This window comes from Ovis aries, chromosome 7, assembly GCF_016772045.2.
Source record: "Ovis aries strain OAR_USU_Benz2616 breed Rambouillet chromosome 7, ARS-UI_Ramb_v3.0, whole genome shotgun sequence".
In the NCBI taxonomy this organism is placed as follows: domain Eukaryota; kingdom Metazoa; phylum Chordata; class Mammalia; order Artiodactyla; family Bovidae; genus Ovis; species Ovis aries.
In genome coordinates this window covers 62,579,733-62,596,650 of record NC_056060.1, presented here as the reverse complement: position 1 = coordinate 62,596,650, position 16,918 = coordinate 62,579,733, and positions in this window count along the sequence as shown.

Genomic DNA, 16,918 nt, shown 5'->3' with positions numbered 1-16,918 from the left:
ATATTTTTTAGAACACTCTCAGATCAAATGAACATTCAGTTTTACAGCAGTGTTTCTCAAAATGGATGTTAATGTAAAGAATGTACATTCTCTGTTGCAGTGACAAGTCACTGGATGATAGGATACTCATCTTTACCATACAAATAACTCAGGTTAGAACATATATTATGAGTGATCACTGTAACATCATTACAATTTTTGAAACTGTGATTATTAAATAAAAATGTTGAAATAAGAGCTATTATTTCAGTGCATTAAATTACAATTGGGACAGTATACACTTTATCAAATCACTGATGTAATAGAAGAAAAGAAATCCAAGAGAATGCATCTAGCTGTTAAGTCTTATGTTAGTTTGGGTCCTTGTATATAGAAGAAATTTATTAGGGAAAACACTTGTAAAGAATAAAGACGAGAGAAAGCAGAAGTGGGAAAGGGGAGCCTTCAGACTATGATCCAAGTCTGACATTTATGAAAGGAGAGAGAGAAAGAAAGAGACTTCAGAAGGAAGAACCTCAGACTGAATTGCAGCTCTGAGAAACCTTTGGCTAGGCTGCAACAGACCCTATGATACATCACAAGCTCTTTGGGTTAAAATATGGGAAGTTCGAAAATTTTGCTAATCTGTAAAAGTCAGCTAAAATTTTGCTAATCTGTAAATGTACATTCAAATGTTCTAGATAGTATTTCATAGTATTTTTTCAAATTTTTAACATTTTATATATAATATGCTTTTAAGAATATCAACAATTAAAAAAAAAGAATATCAACAATAGCAAAAAAAGGTAGCAACTGAATAACTGGAATTATTTAATACATGAACCAGACAAAAGTAAAAATACAAGCATGCAGTTCAGATTATTCTCATGCCACTAGTTGTGTGTGTGTGTGTCTGTGTGTGCAAGTGTGTATGCATGTGCTCCTATCTCTTATGCATAATTTCATGACCTCTTGCCTTCTTTCATTCCTGCCATTACTGAAATGACTAGTTTCATAGAGGTCAGCTTTGTGCAGGTACCAATTCACCTCTTGTTTCTTATCCTGGGACTTCTGATTAAGGGGGATGCCCAGAGGCACCTGTTGACTCTCCCAGATGTGCACGCCTGTGTACACAACCTAGAAGCAGAAGAGAGTTAATGTCTGTGGTTCTGTCTTGAGCAATGGAGGAAGGGATGTGATAGATAAATGTCACTCAGTTTGTTCACTGAGTTGATGGTTCTGAAAGTCTCATGGGTTTGCAGACAATCAATTGTCTGTTGTGGTAATGAACATATCCTCACATTGTCTTTCCCCACTGCTTTGTTTCATTCTCTGTCCTAAAATCCTGCTCCCTGGGGTTGTATTAATATCCTGCACTCAGATTCTTCTCTCATGGTCACCCAGATCAAGTCTTGAGGCAAAGACAGCCTCATTTAATGGTGGTTTAATTACTCAGTTGTGTCTGACTCTTGCAACCCCATGGATTATAGCCTGTCAGGCTCCTCTGTCCATGGGATTTCCCAGGAAAGAATATTGAAGTAGGTTACCATTTCCTTCTCCACATTTAATGGTAGTGTAACTAATTTTTATGTAATTTTAATTTATGTAACTATTATAATTTTTATGCTATTTGTTTCATCTTTATAAAAACAGTTGGATATTTATAAAAACATAAAAATGTCAATTTGAACATATTGGAACAAGCCTCTTTGAATAAATATTTCTCAGCTGACTAATTTGCCCTGAGGTTTATAAATACTCTGGCTTGCTTTCTGGGGCTTGGTAGCAATGTACTTCTCTGTAATCTTTGAAATTAGGCATGGACAGAAGATTTACTATAACTAATGAAAGTTGGGTGGAAGCGAGAAGGGTCAGGCACAAGTTTTATAGGCCAAGACATAATTTTCCATATTTCTACCTGCTTGCCATTGGAATTGTGACATATTGAGAATATATCTTTTCAACCTGGATTTCAGCGACAATGATCAGCAGATCCTACCTGTTGATCTGTGCTGAACATATAGCATTAGCAAGAAATAAACTTTGTCTTGTATAACTGTTGAGATTTTCCAGTTGTTTGCTGTGGTTTACAAGCCAGAGTGGGCTAGGTTATAACATAGTGTCATGGCATAGACGTGCACGTATACCCACATACACTACATACTGAGTATTCCTCTAAGGATAAACACAAAATAATTAAAAACAACGACCATGTAGTAGCCAGTGAAATGAATGAAGTGAGCTGCTCAGCCATAAAGTGGAAATCGTAATTGTGCCTGAGGTTCACATGTGACAACTTGTTGAAGATCACCCTGCTAGTGAGTCAAAAAGCCAGGATTCAGAACCATACTTCAAACATCTATACCAGTGTTTGTTGGTGTGGATGTAGATTATTTATGATCCCTGGTGGTCTGTCAAGTAGTCCACAGGGATGGTTTTCCTTTTTAATTACTTCTGATACATATTTTATAAATTTTATATTTGAGATTATTAATTATAATAGTTACATGAATTATACAACTCCATCTTGTTGATGGGTGTAGCTAATTTTAAATAATAAATTGTACATGTGCTAAAATGGATTGCATTTAAAAACACAATTACAAGAGTTCCTTTTTCTCCATACCCTCTCTAGCATTTATAATTTATAGACTTTTTGATGATGGCCATTCTGACTGATTCAAGGTGATACGTCATTGTATTTTTAATTTGAATTTTTCTAATTAGGGATGTGAAACATCTTTTCATGTGCCTGTTGACCATCTGTATATCTTCCTTGAAGAAATGTCTATTTAAGTGTTCTGTTCATCATTTGATTAGGTTTTTTGAAATTGAGCTGTATGAGTTTGTATATTTTGGAAGTTAATCAGTTACATTGTTTGCAAATATTTTCTTTCATTCTGTGGGATGTCTTTCATTTTGCTTATAATTTCCTTTGCTGTGCAAAAGCTTGATCCATCTATCCCACTCTTGGGCATATATACAGGCATATATAATTCAAAAAGACTCATGCACCCCAATGTTCATTGCAGCACTATTTACAATAGCCAAGACAGGGAAATAACATAAATGGCTATTGATAGAGGGATGGATAAAGAAAATGTGGTATGTATATAAAATGGAATATTACTCAGCCATTAAAAAGAATGAAATCGTGCCATTTGTAGCAACACGGATAGAGCTAGAGATTATCATACTAAGTGAAATAAGTCAGATGGAGTAAGACAAATATCCTACAGTATAACTTACATGTAGAATCTAAGAAATGATACAAATGAATTTATTGACAAAACAGAAATAGATTCAGATAGGAAAAAATCTTATTGTTATCAAAAGGGAGGGGTAAATTAGGAGTTTGGGATTAAAATATATACACTACTATGGGCTTCCCTGGTGGCTCAGATGGTAAAGAATCTGCCTGCAATGCAAGAGACCAGAGTTTGATCCTGGGTCAGGAAGATTCCCTGGAGAAGGGAATGGCAACCCACTCTAGTATTCTTGTCTGGAGAATCTGATGGACAGAGGAATCTGGGGGCCTACAGTCCATGGGGTCACAAAGAGTCAGATACAAGTGAGCGACTAACACACACACACATTTATACACTGTGCTGTGCCATGCTTCAGTCACTCCATCATGTCTGACTCTTTGTGACCCCATGGACTGTAGCCACCCCCAGCCCCAGATTCCTCTGTCCATGGGATTCTCCAGACAAGAATTTGGAGAGGGTTTCTATGCCCTCCTCCAGGGACATATACACTACTATATATAAAATAGGTCACCAACAAGGACCTACTGCATAGCACAGGAAATTATATTCAGTATCTTGTAATAACCTATAATGGAAAAGAGTCTGTTGTTCAGTTGCAAAATTGTGTTTGATTCTTTGTGACCTCATGGACTGTAGCATGCCAGGGTCCTCTGTCTTGCACTATATCCTGGAGTTTGCTCACTTCATGTCCATTGAGTCAGTGATGCTATCTACCATCTCATCATCTGCTACACTCTTCTCCTTTTGCCTTCGACCTTTCCCATCATCTGGGTCTTTTCAGTGAGTCAGTGCTTTGCATCAGGTGGCCAAAGATGGTCTGGTATTCCCATCTCTTTAAGAATTTCCCCTAGTTTGTTGTGATCCACATAGTCAAAGGCTTTAGAGTAGTCAGTGAAGCAGAAGTAGATGTTTTTATGGATCTCCTTTGCTTTCTCAACGATCCCACAAATATTGGCAATTTGATCTCTGGTTCTTCTGTCTCATTGAAACCCAGCTTGTACATCTATCTGGACATTCTTGGTTCACATACTGCTGAAACCTAGCTTAAGGATTTTGAGCAAAACCTTGCTAGCCTGTGAGAAGAGTGCAATTGTATGGTAGTTTGAACATTCTTTGGCATTGCTCTTATTTGGGGTTGAAATGAAAACTGACCTTTTCCAGTCCTGTGACCACTACTGAGTTTTCCAAATTTGCTGACATATTAAGTGCAACACTTTACCAGCATCATCTCTTAGGATTTTAAATAGCTCAGGTGGAATTCCGTCAACCTCCACTAGCTTTGTTCATAGTAATGCTTTCTAAGGCCTGCTTGACTTTTACACTCCAGGATGTCCGGCTCTAGGTGAGTGACCATACTGTTATGGTTATCTGGGGGCATTACGACCTTTTATTGTATAGTTCTGTGTATTCTTGCCACCTCTTTTTAATCTCTTCTGTCCTTACCATTTATATCCTTTATTGTGCCCATTCTTACATGAAATGTTCCCTTCAGTTCAGTTGCTCAGTCATGTCCGACTCTTTGCGACCCTATGAATCGCACCACGCCAGGCCTCCCTGACCATCACCATCTCCCAGAGTTCACTCAGACTCACGTCCATTGAGTCCATGATGCCATCCAGCCATCTCATCCTCTGTCGTCCCCTTCTCCTCGTGCCCCCAATCCCTCCCAGCATCAGAGTCTTTTCCAATGAGTCAACTCTTCGCATGAGGTGGCCAAAGTACTGGAGTTTCAGCTTTAGCATCATTCCTTCCAAAGAAATCCCAGGGTGGATCTCCTTCAGAATGGACTGGTTGGATCTCCTTGCATTCCAAGGGACTCTCAAAAGTCTTCTCCAATACCACAGTTCAAAAGCATCAATTCTTCGGTGCTCAGCTTTCTTCACAGTCCAACTCTCACATCCATACATGACCACAGGAAAAACCATAGCCTTGACGAGACGGACCTTAGCTGGCAAAGTAATGTCTCTGCTTTTGAATATACTATCTAGGTTGGTCATAACTTTTCTTTCAAGGAGTAAGCGTCTTTTAATTTCACGGCTGCAGTCACCATCTGCAGTGATTTTGGAGCCCCAAAAAATAAAGTCTGACACTGTTTCTACTGTTTCCCCATTGATTTCCCATGAAGTGATGGGACCAGATGCCATGATCTTCGTTTTCTGAATGTTGAGCTTTAAGCCAACTTTTTCACTCTCCTCTTTCACTTTCATCAAGAGGCTTTTTAGCTCCTCTTCACTTTCTGCCATAAGGGTGGTGTCACCTTGGTATCTCCAATTTTCTTGAAGAGATCCCTAGTCTTTCCCATCCTATTGTTTTCCTCTATTTCTTTGCATTGTTCAGTGAAGGAGGCTTTCTTATCTTTCCTTGCTATTCTCTTGAATTCTGCATTCAGTTGGGTATATCTTTCCCTATCTCTTTTCCTTTCACTTCTCTTCTTTCCTCAGCTATTTGTAAAGCCTTCTCAGACAACCACTTTGCCTTATTGAATTTCTTTTTTCTTTGGGATGGTTTTGGTCACTACTTCCTGTACAATGTTACAAACTTTTGTCCATTGTTCTTCAGGCATTCTGTCTACGAGATCTAATCCTTTAAATCTATTCTTCACCTCCTTTATATAAGCATAAGGAATTTGATTTAGGTCATACCTGAATAGCCTAGTGGTTTTCTCTACACACTTCAACTTAAGCCTCAGTTTTGTAATAAGGAGTTCATGATCTGAGCCACCGTCAGCTTCAGGTCTTGTTTTTGCTGACTCTATAGAGTTTCTCCATCTTCTGCTGTAAACAATATAATCAGTCTGATTTCACCATCTAGTGATGTCCCTGTGTAGAGTTGGAAGAGGGTGTTTGCTATGACCAGTGCGTTCTCTTGGCAAAACTCTGTTAGCCTTTGTCCTGCTTCATTTTGTACTCCAAGGCCAAACTTGCCTGTTAGTCCAGGTATCTCTTGGCTTCCTACTTTTGCATTCTAGTCCCTTATTATGAAAAGGACATCTTTTTGGTGTTATTTCTAGAAGGTCTTGTAGGTCTTCATAGAACCAATCAACTTCAGCTTCTTTGGCATTAGTGGTTGAGGTGTGGACTTAGATTACTGTGATGCTGAATGGTTTGCCTTGGAAATAAACTGAGATCATTCTGTCATTTTTTGAGATTGCACCTAAGTACTGCATTTTGGGCTCTTTTGTTGACTGTGAGGGCTACTCCATTTCTTCTAATGGATGTTTTCTCACAGTAGTAGATATAATGATCATCTGAATTAAATTCTCCCATTCCTGTCCATTTTAGTTCACTGATTCCTAAAATGTTGATGTTCACTCTTGCTATCCCCTGCTTAACCACTTCCAATTTACCTTGATTCATGGACCTAACATTCAAGTTCCTATGCAATATTGTTTTTTACAGCATCAGACTTTACTCTCACTACCAGACACATCCGCAACTGAGTGTCACTTCTCTTTTGGCCCAGCCACTTCATTCTTTCTGGAGCTATTAGTAATTGCCCTCTGCTCTTTACCAGTAGCCTATTGGACATTTACTGACCTGAGTGGCTTATCTTCTGGTGTCATATCTTTTTGCCTTTTTAGACTATTCATGGGATTTTTGCAGCAAGAGTACTGGAGTGGTTTGCCGTTCCCTCCTTTGTCAGAATGCTTCACTATGACCTGTCTGTTTTGGGTGACCCACATGGCATGAACTTATATCTTTGTTGAGTTATGCAAGCCCCTTTGCCCTGACAAGGATGTTGTCCATGAAACTGTACATATGTGTGTTGTGTATATATATAAAACTACATACATATATAACTGAATCACTTTGTATGCCTGAACATAATGCAGCATCGTAAATCAACTGTATTTCAATAAAAATAAAAAAAACACACAATTGTGGAGAATATGAGAGATCTGTGAAACTAAAGAGTAATTTCTCCTTACTCTTAGATATAACATTTTCAGTTCCACGATAATATCAAATTAGTTCATAAAGAAATGGAAGCAAATGAAGTAGTGATAAACTAGGTATAATTACTACAACTCAAAATGATGTTTAATATGTAAATACCATCTAGTACTACAGTGAATACAAAAAAAATGACTGTCTACTGGGAAGAGTGATTTGGCAAGTGTGATGATTTTTCCATAAACAACTAAGGAAAGATGAAGAAGAATCTGAATTTTTGTTTTATTGGCTGGTACCACAGTACAGTCTTATGAAATTGTCATGAAACTCCTAAAGTGTTTATGTGGCTTTCCAGCAAAGCATGGTGACCTCTCAGGCAAATCAAAACTTTTTTTTCAGCAGAAGTATAAAATAATACTTATAGTACAAAATTGATTGTCACTAAGGCAGAAAAGAGACCAAACATTAGAAGCATTGTTTAAAGTTATAATACTTATAGAAAATACAAATACAATTATTGCTCTTGATAAGAAGCTTGTAAAACCACCTATAAAGTTGACAAATAAAGCTTGTACAGAAGAGACAAGCTATAGGCACAATTTCTTTACTAAAAAGTCATTTTGGGCATTGCCTTACATCAATGATGCACAATGTGGAAAAGCAATTACTGTCACTTACGTGCTGGCAGATAATTTGCTTTTATTGTTGGACAAAGCCAATTCCAGCATATGTATAGCACATGAAGAAATGCCAGGCCCTGCTTTTTGTCTCATTTATCACTAAAACTCGTTTTGTAAGTTGTGTTATCAAGGAGAAATCTTTTTAATAATAGCTGAGAAAAAAGATGCCCTGGGATCAGTATTGTCAGAATACCACTTGTGAGAACAACAAAGAGCACCACTGGTGGTGGTTTCGTTGCTAAGTCATGTCCAGCTCTTGTGACCCCATGGACAGATGAACCTGGCAGGCTGCAGTCAGTGGGATTCTCCAGGCAAGAATACTGGAGTAGGTTGCCATTTCCTTCCCCAAAGAGCACTGCTACATGAGTGAAATTGCAGTTGAATCAAATCTACACATTACTTTACTCATTGGGAACAGTCGTGGGTCAGTATGTTGTGTGAAGGATATCCTCTGTTTAGTTACAATAATGCTCTACAATAATGCTTTTTGAGCCAGGGTCACAACAAAAATTACATGGCACACTCAAAATAGGATAATTCATGGATGGTTTATTTACAAGGGACTATTCGTAAATATGTGGTTGAAAACCATAAGGGCTATTGCAGCAACCCAGGACTTAACCCAATTAATTACAATATTTTCACTCCTTTATGTAAGTCCAGCCAAATTCATTTAATTTAAGTATTTTTGACACAATTTTTTTAGCCAAGAGAACACACTGGTCATAGCAACACCCTCTTCCAACAACACAAGAGAAGACTACACATGGACACCACCATATGGTCAATACTGAAATCAAATTGATGATATTCTTTGCAGCCAAAGATGGAGAACTCTATATGATCAGCAAAAACAAGAGTGGGAGGTGACTTGTGGCTCAGATCATAAAATCCTTATTGCCAAATTCAGACTTAAATTGAAGAAAGTAGGGAAAACCAGTACACCATTCAGCTATGACCTAAATCAAATCCCTTATGATTATACAGTGAAAGTGACAAATAGACTCAAGGGATTAGATCTAATAGACTGCCTGAAGAACTCTGGACAGAGGTTTGTGACATTGTACAGGAGGCAGTGATCAAGACCATACTCAAGAAAAAGAAATGCAAAAAGACAAAATGGTTTTATGATGAGGCCTACAAATCACTGGGAAAAGAAGAGAAGCGAAAGGCAAAGAAGAAAAGGAAAGAAATGCCCATTTGAATGCAGAGGTCTAAAGAACAGCAAGGAGAGATAAAAAAGCCTTCCTCAGTGATCAATGCAAAGAAATAAACAATAGAATGGGAAAGACTAGAGATCTCTTCAAGAAAATTAGAGATGCCAAGGGAAAATTTCATGTAAAGATTGACACATTAGGGAGAGAAATGGTATGGACCTAACAGAAGCAGAAGATATTAAGAAGAGGTGGCAAGAATACCCATAAGAACTATACAAAAAATATCTTCATGACCCAGATAACTACGATGCTGTGATCACTCACCTAGAGCCAGATATCCTAGAATGCAAAGTCAAGTGGGCCTTAGGAAGCATCACTATGTACAAAGCTAGTGGAGGTGATGGAATTCCAGTTGAGCTATTTCAAATTCTAAAAGATGAGGCTGTGAAAGTGCTGCAATCAATATGCTAGCTATTCTGGAAAACTCAGCAGTGGCCGCAGGACTGCAATAGGTCAGTTTTCATTACAATCCCAAAGAAAGGCAATGCCAAGGAACGTTCAAACTACCTCTCAATTGCACTCATCTCACATGCTAGCAAAACAATGCTCAAAAGTCTGGAAATCAGGTTTCAAAAGTATGTGAATTGTGAACTTCAAGATGTTTGAGCTGGATTTAGAAAAGGCAGAGGAATCAGAGATCAAATTGTCAACATCTGCTGGATCATCAAAAAAGCAAGAGTTCCAGAAAAACATTTACTTTTGCTCAGACCACCTGACCTGCCTCCTGAGAAATCTGTATGCAGGTCAAGAAGCAAGAGTTAGAAATGGACATGGAACAACAGACTGGTTCCAAATAGGAAAAGGAGTATGTCAAGGCTATATATTGTCACCCTGCTTATTTAACTTCTATGCAGAGCACATCATGAGAAATGCTGGGCTGGATGAAGCACAAGCTGGAATCAAGATTGCTGGGAGAAATACCAATAACTTCTTATATGCAGATGTGACACCACCCTTAGGGCAGAAATTGAAGAACTAAAGAGCCTCTTGATGAAAGTGAAAGAGGAGAGTGAAAAAGTTGGCTGAAAGCTCAACATTCAGAAAACTAAGATCATGGCATCCGGTCCCATCACTTCATGGGAAATAGATGGGGAAACAGTGGAAACAGTGTCAGACTTTATTTTTTTGGGCTCCAAAATCACTGCAGATGGTGACTGCAGCCATGAAGTTAAAAGACACTTCTTTGAAGGAAAGTTATGACCAACCTAGACTGCATATTTAAAAGCAGAGACATTACTTTACCAACAAGGGTTCCTTTAGTCAAAGCTGTGGTTTTTCCAGTAGTCATGTATGGATGTAAGAGTAGGACTGTGAAGAAAGCTGAGCATCGAAGAATTGATACTTTTGAACTGTGGTGTTGGAGAAGACTCTTGAGAGTCCCTTGGACTGCAAGGAGATCCAACCAGTCCATTCTAAAGGAGATAAGTCCTGGTTGTTCATTGGAAGGACTGATGCTGAAGCTGAAACTCCAATACTTTGTCCATCTAATGCAAATAACTGACTCATTTGAAAAAACCCTGATGCTGGGAAAGATTGAAGGCAGAAGAAAGGTATGACAGAGGATGAGATTTTTGTATGGCATCACTTTTGATGTAGTATACATGAGTTTGAGTAGGCTCTGGGAGTTGGTGATGGACGGGGAAGCCTGGTGTGCTGCAGTCTATGGGGCTGCATAGAATAGGACATGACTTAGTAACTGAACTGATTGTTGACACAGAGCTAAGGAACTTCTCAGGCGTGTGCATCAGACTGCTCTTGTGTGAGGTCTCATATCATCTCTCCCCCACTTGATCATCGCTAAGTCCATGGCCAAGAATTTCATGCCTACTCTGATTTGCTTTGCAGCATCACCTTTCCCCACATTTGCCCTGAGTCTCTTACTTCCTGCCTGAATCTTTTTTTATTTAATTAAAAATTTATTTATTTTTGGCTGTGCTGTGTAGCATGCAGGATCTTAGTTTCCCAACCAGGGATCAAACTGGTACCTTCTACAGTGTGAAGGAAGTGTGAAGTCCTAATCATCGGACCACCAGGGATGATCTGATATTATTCAGTGTGAGACCTTGAGAGTCCACTGGGCATTCTCATCTTCAACTAAGAAGTTGGGAGGAGTTAATGCCTTAAGGAGCAAATCTCAGCCAAGCAAAGTTGAAAGTCAATAAATGCCTTCCTTCTTTGGGAAAGATGTTCTGAGGTGTACTCCACATACTCTTTAGATGGTTCCCACGATATTTAACATCAACCACCTACATCAGTAACCACCCACTTACATGAGTAAGTCCACTCAATAATTCACCCTTGTATTGACTTCCTTTCATTCTCTATTTCAATGTAGATAATACCCAGAAGGTATAATATCAGTAATTTCCTTCCAGAAAGAAACACTTCCTGACCCCCATGCTATTAGGGGCTTAAATTTTAAACAGTAGCATCTTTGAGGGGGCAGGCCATATTAGAAATTTTGAAGGCACAATTATCCCCCTCCAGGTTCAGACTTCCACACATAAAATTGAGGTGGAGTTAGTTATTTTTAGCAATATTTTACTTTGAAGGCTCCAACCCTGGGTGAGGTGGTCTCTGCATATATCCATGTGCTGGGCTCAGTTGTGTTTAACTCTTTGTGACCCCATGGAGTGTAAGCTGCCAGGCTCTGCCGGGAGCCAGCATGAGGAATTCCACCCGTGACAAGGTCATGAGGCAGAGCTCTGATGGCAAGGCTAATTAGACCTCAGCTTTTCCCCCTGGAATTTCCTGAGCATCCACCCTCCAAAAATAAGAATCTGCCTGCTTTTCCACTCTTCTGACATTCTCTGGAAAAAACTCAATCCAGGGCTTTAGTCTTCTGCATTTGAAAGGGTGTTTCAATCCAAAAACCCTCTGATGGCTTTCTAGCCTGCCTGCAGGACTCGTACAGCTGTGCATGTGATTGTTTGAGGCCTCCTGACCGCAGGAGGCACAGGAAGCTTAAAACATCCTAGGAATGTAGGGGCTTCCGAAGAGTCAAAATCATTAGAATAGGACTGATTAAAGGTTTCATTTGTTGAGCCAATACTTGCTGCCAAATTTTCATATCCTTTATTTTTAGATATAGTTGGTATATAGAAAAACAAGTAGTAGACCTTGTATTAGCAACATTAGATCTTTGAGTTAAGTACCTTCTTTGTTATAACCCACTGCGCCTTTGTTCTATAGAGATGTAATTTAAGCGCTTTAAGGAGATGCAGATTAAAGAAGAACACTTAGGGGAAATGAAATTAACATTCATTAAGGAAGAGAGCCAAAAGTGTTAACAAGCCTCTTGGCCTGAAGATAATGTAAATCACCTGAGACCTTTTGTATACAAAAAGATATACGGAGTCTGGGCTGCGAACGCTACATAATTTTGTATTACCCATTGATCTCTATGTATAATCAAAAGTATAAAAGGCCTTGAAGGACAATAGAAGGAGAGCCAGTTGCTGGACTGGTTTCCCCGTGTCTCCTCTTTACTCTAATTTCAAGCTGATCCCTTGGAATGTGGAGGCTCACTGTGTGTACTTACTTGTCCCGGCTTTTAAGATCTGTAAGACAGAGAGCCCAAGGCGGGGCACTCTCCGATATTCAAACAGGCGCCGGCGGCCTAACGTGGATGGTGCAAGCTCCTTGCCTGGAACTTTATTGGTTTTCCACGTAACCCAAGTTAATCAGCCTCTTCTCTCCACTTAATCTTTCTACTACACGATTTCTTCCTAATCTAATCTTCTATTAATAAATAAATAAGTTTTCCTCGCCGACTCCTTCCACCCTTCGAATTCCTTGGCTCCACCGGGTCTGGACCCCGGCAAGGCTCCTCTGTCCATGGGTGTTTTTCATGCAAGAATAGTGGAATGGGCTGCAGTTTTCTCCTCCAGGGGATCTTCCTGACACAGAGATCAAACCTGAGTCTCCGGTGTCTCCTGCATTGGCGGGCAGAGTCTTGACTGCTGAGCTCCCTGGGAAACCCCTGTATATCCATGTTATGCCAAGTATTTATAATGTGACTCAAGATACAACAATTCACTTAATTTTCATTTATCATTTTCAGATTCTCTGGGACAGTAATACCTAATTAAAAAGTATTCCTGAACTCAGTGCTGCAAAACTGAAATTGGAGTTAGTGTCCTAGTACTTCTTGGAGTTATGTTAACAAGCTCTTAAAGTCTATCTGAAGTTCTGCCTGTAGATGGCCTATTTCTCTTGTTTTCTAGTAGCTTGTGGAATTTTATATCTAACTTTAAACAATGTTTCCATGTGGATAATCTTCCTATCAAAACCTTCAGTTGATGGAAAAATCTTTTCTAGCATTTTTGATAACGTTTTCCTCTTTTGCTTATCTTTTAACGAAATTTCTCTTATCTAAAGGCATAATCTTAAAGATTCAGTACTCATGCTTTCTTCGTCTTATGCTTTCCATGCTTTAGGTGTAGATACTGAGATATTCTTTGAAATGTAATTTAAAAAGGTAGTATCCTTAAACTCACTTCCTTTGGAGGAGATGTATTTTAGGTGGGAAATAAAAAGACTTTAAAAGATCAGATATTTTATTTGATTCATTTGACATGTATCTTATTTGAAACGTAACTGTTTTGTTTCCTTGCCTGCTTTACATCTGATAGTCTTAATGGATGGGTTTAATGTGTTCTTTTTTGTGATCATTTATGGTATATTTAGACATTGCTAACAACTTAGTTTGTATTGTCTTTATCTATTTTCCTTTTTCCCTTCCTTGCCTCCTCTTGGCTTGACAAAATTATATTTCTTCCCCCTCACTGAGTTAAATTATAAACAGACATTTAAAGTTTATATTTTATAATAATGTCTATAATTATACACTGTGTCCTCAGTGTGCTGGGGTCTTCTGCTTGGGAGGAGATGAAAGATACCAAAGTCACATTTTCTGTTTTTTTTTTTTTTTTTTTTTAATTGATGTTTATATACTTAGTTCTTCTTTGAAATGAAATTTTGGCTATTAGTTATATTTGCTGATATTTTACTCAGTCTTCTGTTCACCATTTGCTTTGCATTCCATCCCTTCCTGTCTTCTTGCTGTGGCAGTTATTTAATAGCATCTATCACTCACAGACCCCTCTTGAAATAAAAAGCTTAGTCCTTTTGTATTTGTAAACACCCAGTTCCCTTATTCTTGAGCAGTAATCTGGTAGGTTTAGACATCTTCACATTTTATATTTTCCTACAGAATTTTGAGAATTTTTAGTCTGTTTTCACCTGTCATTTTCTTTTGTTGATGAGATTTCTTCTGTTTAACTGTGAGATATGACAGAATATGCAGAAAAGAATAGCAACTAGATTAAGATAATTACAGACTATAATGAAGTCTATAACTTTTTTAGATGGAGATTTATTTTTATTAATTTTAATTAGATCTTTGTTCAAACTTCTCTAGAACTTAAGGAAAACACATGTATTCAAATAGAAATTGCATAGGATTATTTTTGACTCATTCTTCAATTCTTATTCCCTGGGTTGGGAAGATCCCCTGGAGAAGGCAATGGCAACCCACTCCAGTACTCTTGCCTGGAAAATCCCATGGACTGAGGAGCCTGGTAGGCTATAGTCCATGGGGTCACAAAGAGTCGGACACGACTGAACAACTTCACTTTCACTTTCACTTCAATTCTTACGTCCTGGAACTTCTGTTGCCTGTGTTTGGGCTTTTCTGTGTCCCCAGTTCTCTTTCACACATTTTCTGTATTATATCTGGGCTGCTTTCCTGGTGCATTTCTCCAGGATTAATTTTTTGTTCAACTGTCTTATGTCAGGAGTTTATCTCACATACATAGCACTTTAAGATAGACTCATGGTGACCTGTAAAGGGAATTTCTCAAACAAGACTATAAATTAATTTAAAAAATCATTATCTATCAGAAAAAATTCCTCCAATTTAAGTTGAATGATACCAGTATAAAGTAGATGTGCTCCGTGTTTCAATAATATTCTCTTACAATTGTAGTTTTGTATGTTTATTTTATTTGTTAAATGTTTATTTATTTATTTGGCTCCATCTTAGATGTGGCTCGTGAGATCTTTGTTGTGGTGCATGGGTTTAGTTGCCTCACAGCAGGTGGGATCTTGGTTCTCCAACCAGGGATTGGACCTGGCCCCTGGCAATGAAAGGCAGATTCTTAACCACTGGACCACCAGGGAAGTCCCTACAATTGTAATTGTGTTTATGTGTTGTAATTTTAAAACCTTGCTAAAATATGTCTAAGCATTGGTGTTTTAATTTTACTTAGAATTTGGAGAACATTTTTTTAACAACAAAAAAATTGAGTATAGTTGATTTACTGGTTAGAATGGCCACCATCAAAAAATCTACAAAAAATAAGGGCTAGAGAGGATGTGGAGAAAAAGAAACCATCCTATACTGTTAGTGGGAATATAAATTGGTACAGCCATTCTGGAGATCAGCATGGAGTTTCCTTAAAATACTTAAAAGAGCTACCATTTGATCCAGCAAACCCACTCCTGGACATATATCCACAAAAAACCATAATTCAAAAAGATACATGGACCCCAGTATTTATTGCAGCTCTGTTTTCAATAGTCAGGACATGGAGAACACTTTATATAACATATGAAGATTTTCATCTCAGGAAAATTTTATTCATTTATATTATTTTGCTAATGCTCTTGTTTCATTATTCCTGAAGATCTGTGATTATAGAAATGGGGAGGGATTTCCCTGGTAGTCTGGTGGTTAGGACTCCATGCTGCCACTGCAGAGGGCACAGGTTCAATCCCTGGTCAGGGAACAAAGAACCCACATGCTTCACAGTGCAGCCTATGTATGTGTGTGTGTGTGTGTATACATACATACATACTTGAAATGGAGAAGAACAGGTATTGATACTTTCACTGTTTACTTTGACCCACTTCCTCTGCATTCAAAGAGAATTTACCAAGGGTGTCTTCTGTGTCACTAATTGTTATCTGTAGTTTGAATGCTATTCTGTTCTCCTTCCAATATCGTTTCAAATTATTCTACTACATTTTCATTTTTTTCTTTCAGTTATTTTTTCCCATGTTATTTGTCGAATTGCTTGTGACATTTTGTTTACATTCCTTAGGGACCACATTTTCATGCATTTTGGTGAGAATGATGAGACATTTTGCTTAAAACAATTTTCTAAGTTTTATAGAAAGTAATTTTTGGGATATTTGTACATCTTGAGTTTATAATGTCATTTTTTTAAGTATACTTTTCACTGGTAAGACAGAAGAAAGCCAAGATGAGACCTTTCTTGACTAAAGATATGTTTAAATGTGTTGTGTGTATTATACTCAGACCTGTTCAAATGCCCTTTTCAGAGCTACAGCTGGAAGGGAGCAGTATTGCTTTCTGCTGGTAGCAACATGGAGGCTGGGCTGGAAAGACGAGAGAGTAGGTGCTAATAGACCAATCTGAAGATGTTGATATAGTCTAAATTATTACAGAGGTTGGAGAATGTATTGGAAAGATGCAAGAGGCTAAAACAATACTGTCCTCCTTGGTCTCACTTATTTGCCATTTTCAAAGGTGACTGTCTGCAAGGTTTCTAGCTTGGAAAATTGAGGCAACAATGTTGTTAATGAAAATAGAGCCACAAGAATAGGTGGCTGCTTTCCTAGTTTGTTTCTGCAGCATCACTATGAGATGCCCTTCTTCTCAGTTGAGACTTTTATTTTATTTTAGAGAATCACTGGAGTGAAGTCAGAAAGAGAAAAACAAGTATTGTATGTTAATACATACATATGGAATCTAGAAAAATGGTACTGATGAACCTATTTGCAGAGGAGGAATAGAGATGCAGATGTAAACAGACTTATGGATACAGAGGCGGGGAAAGGAAAGGGTGGGGTGA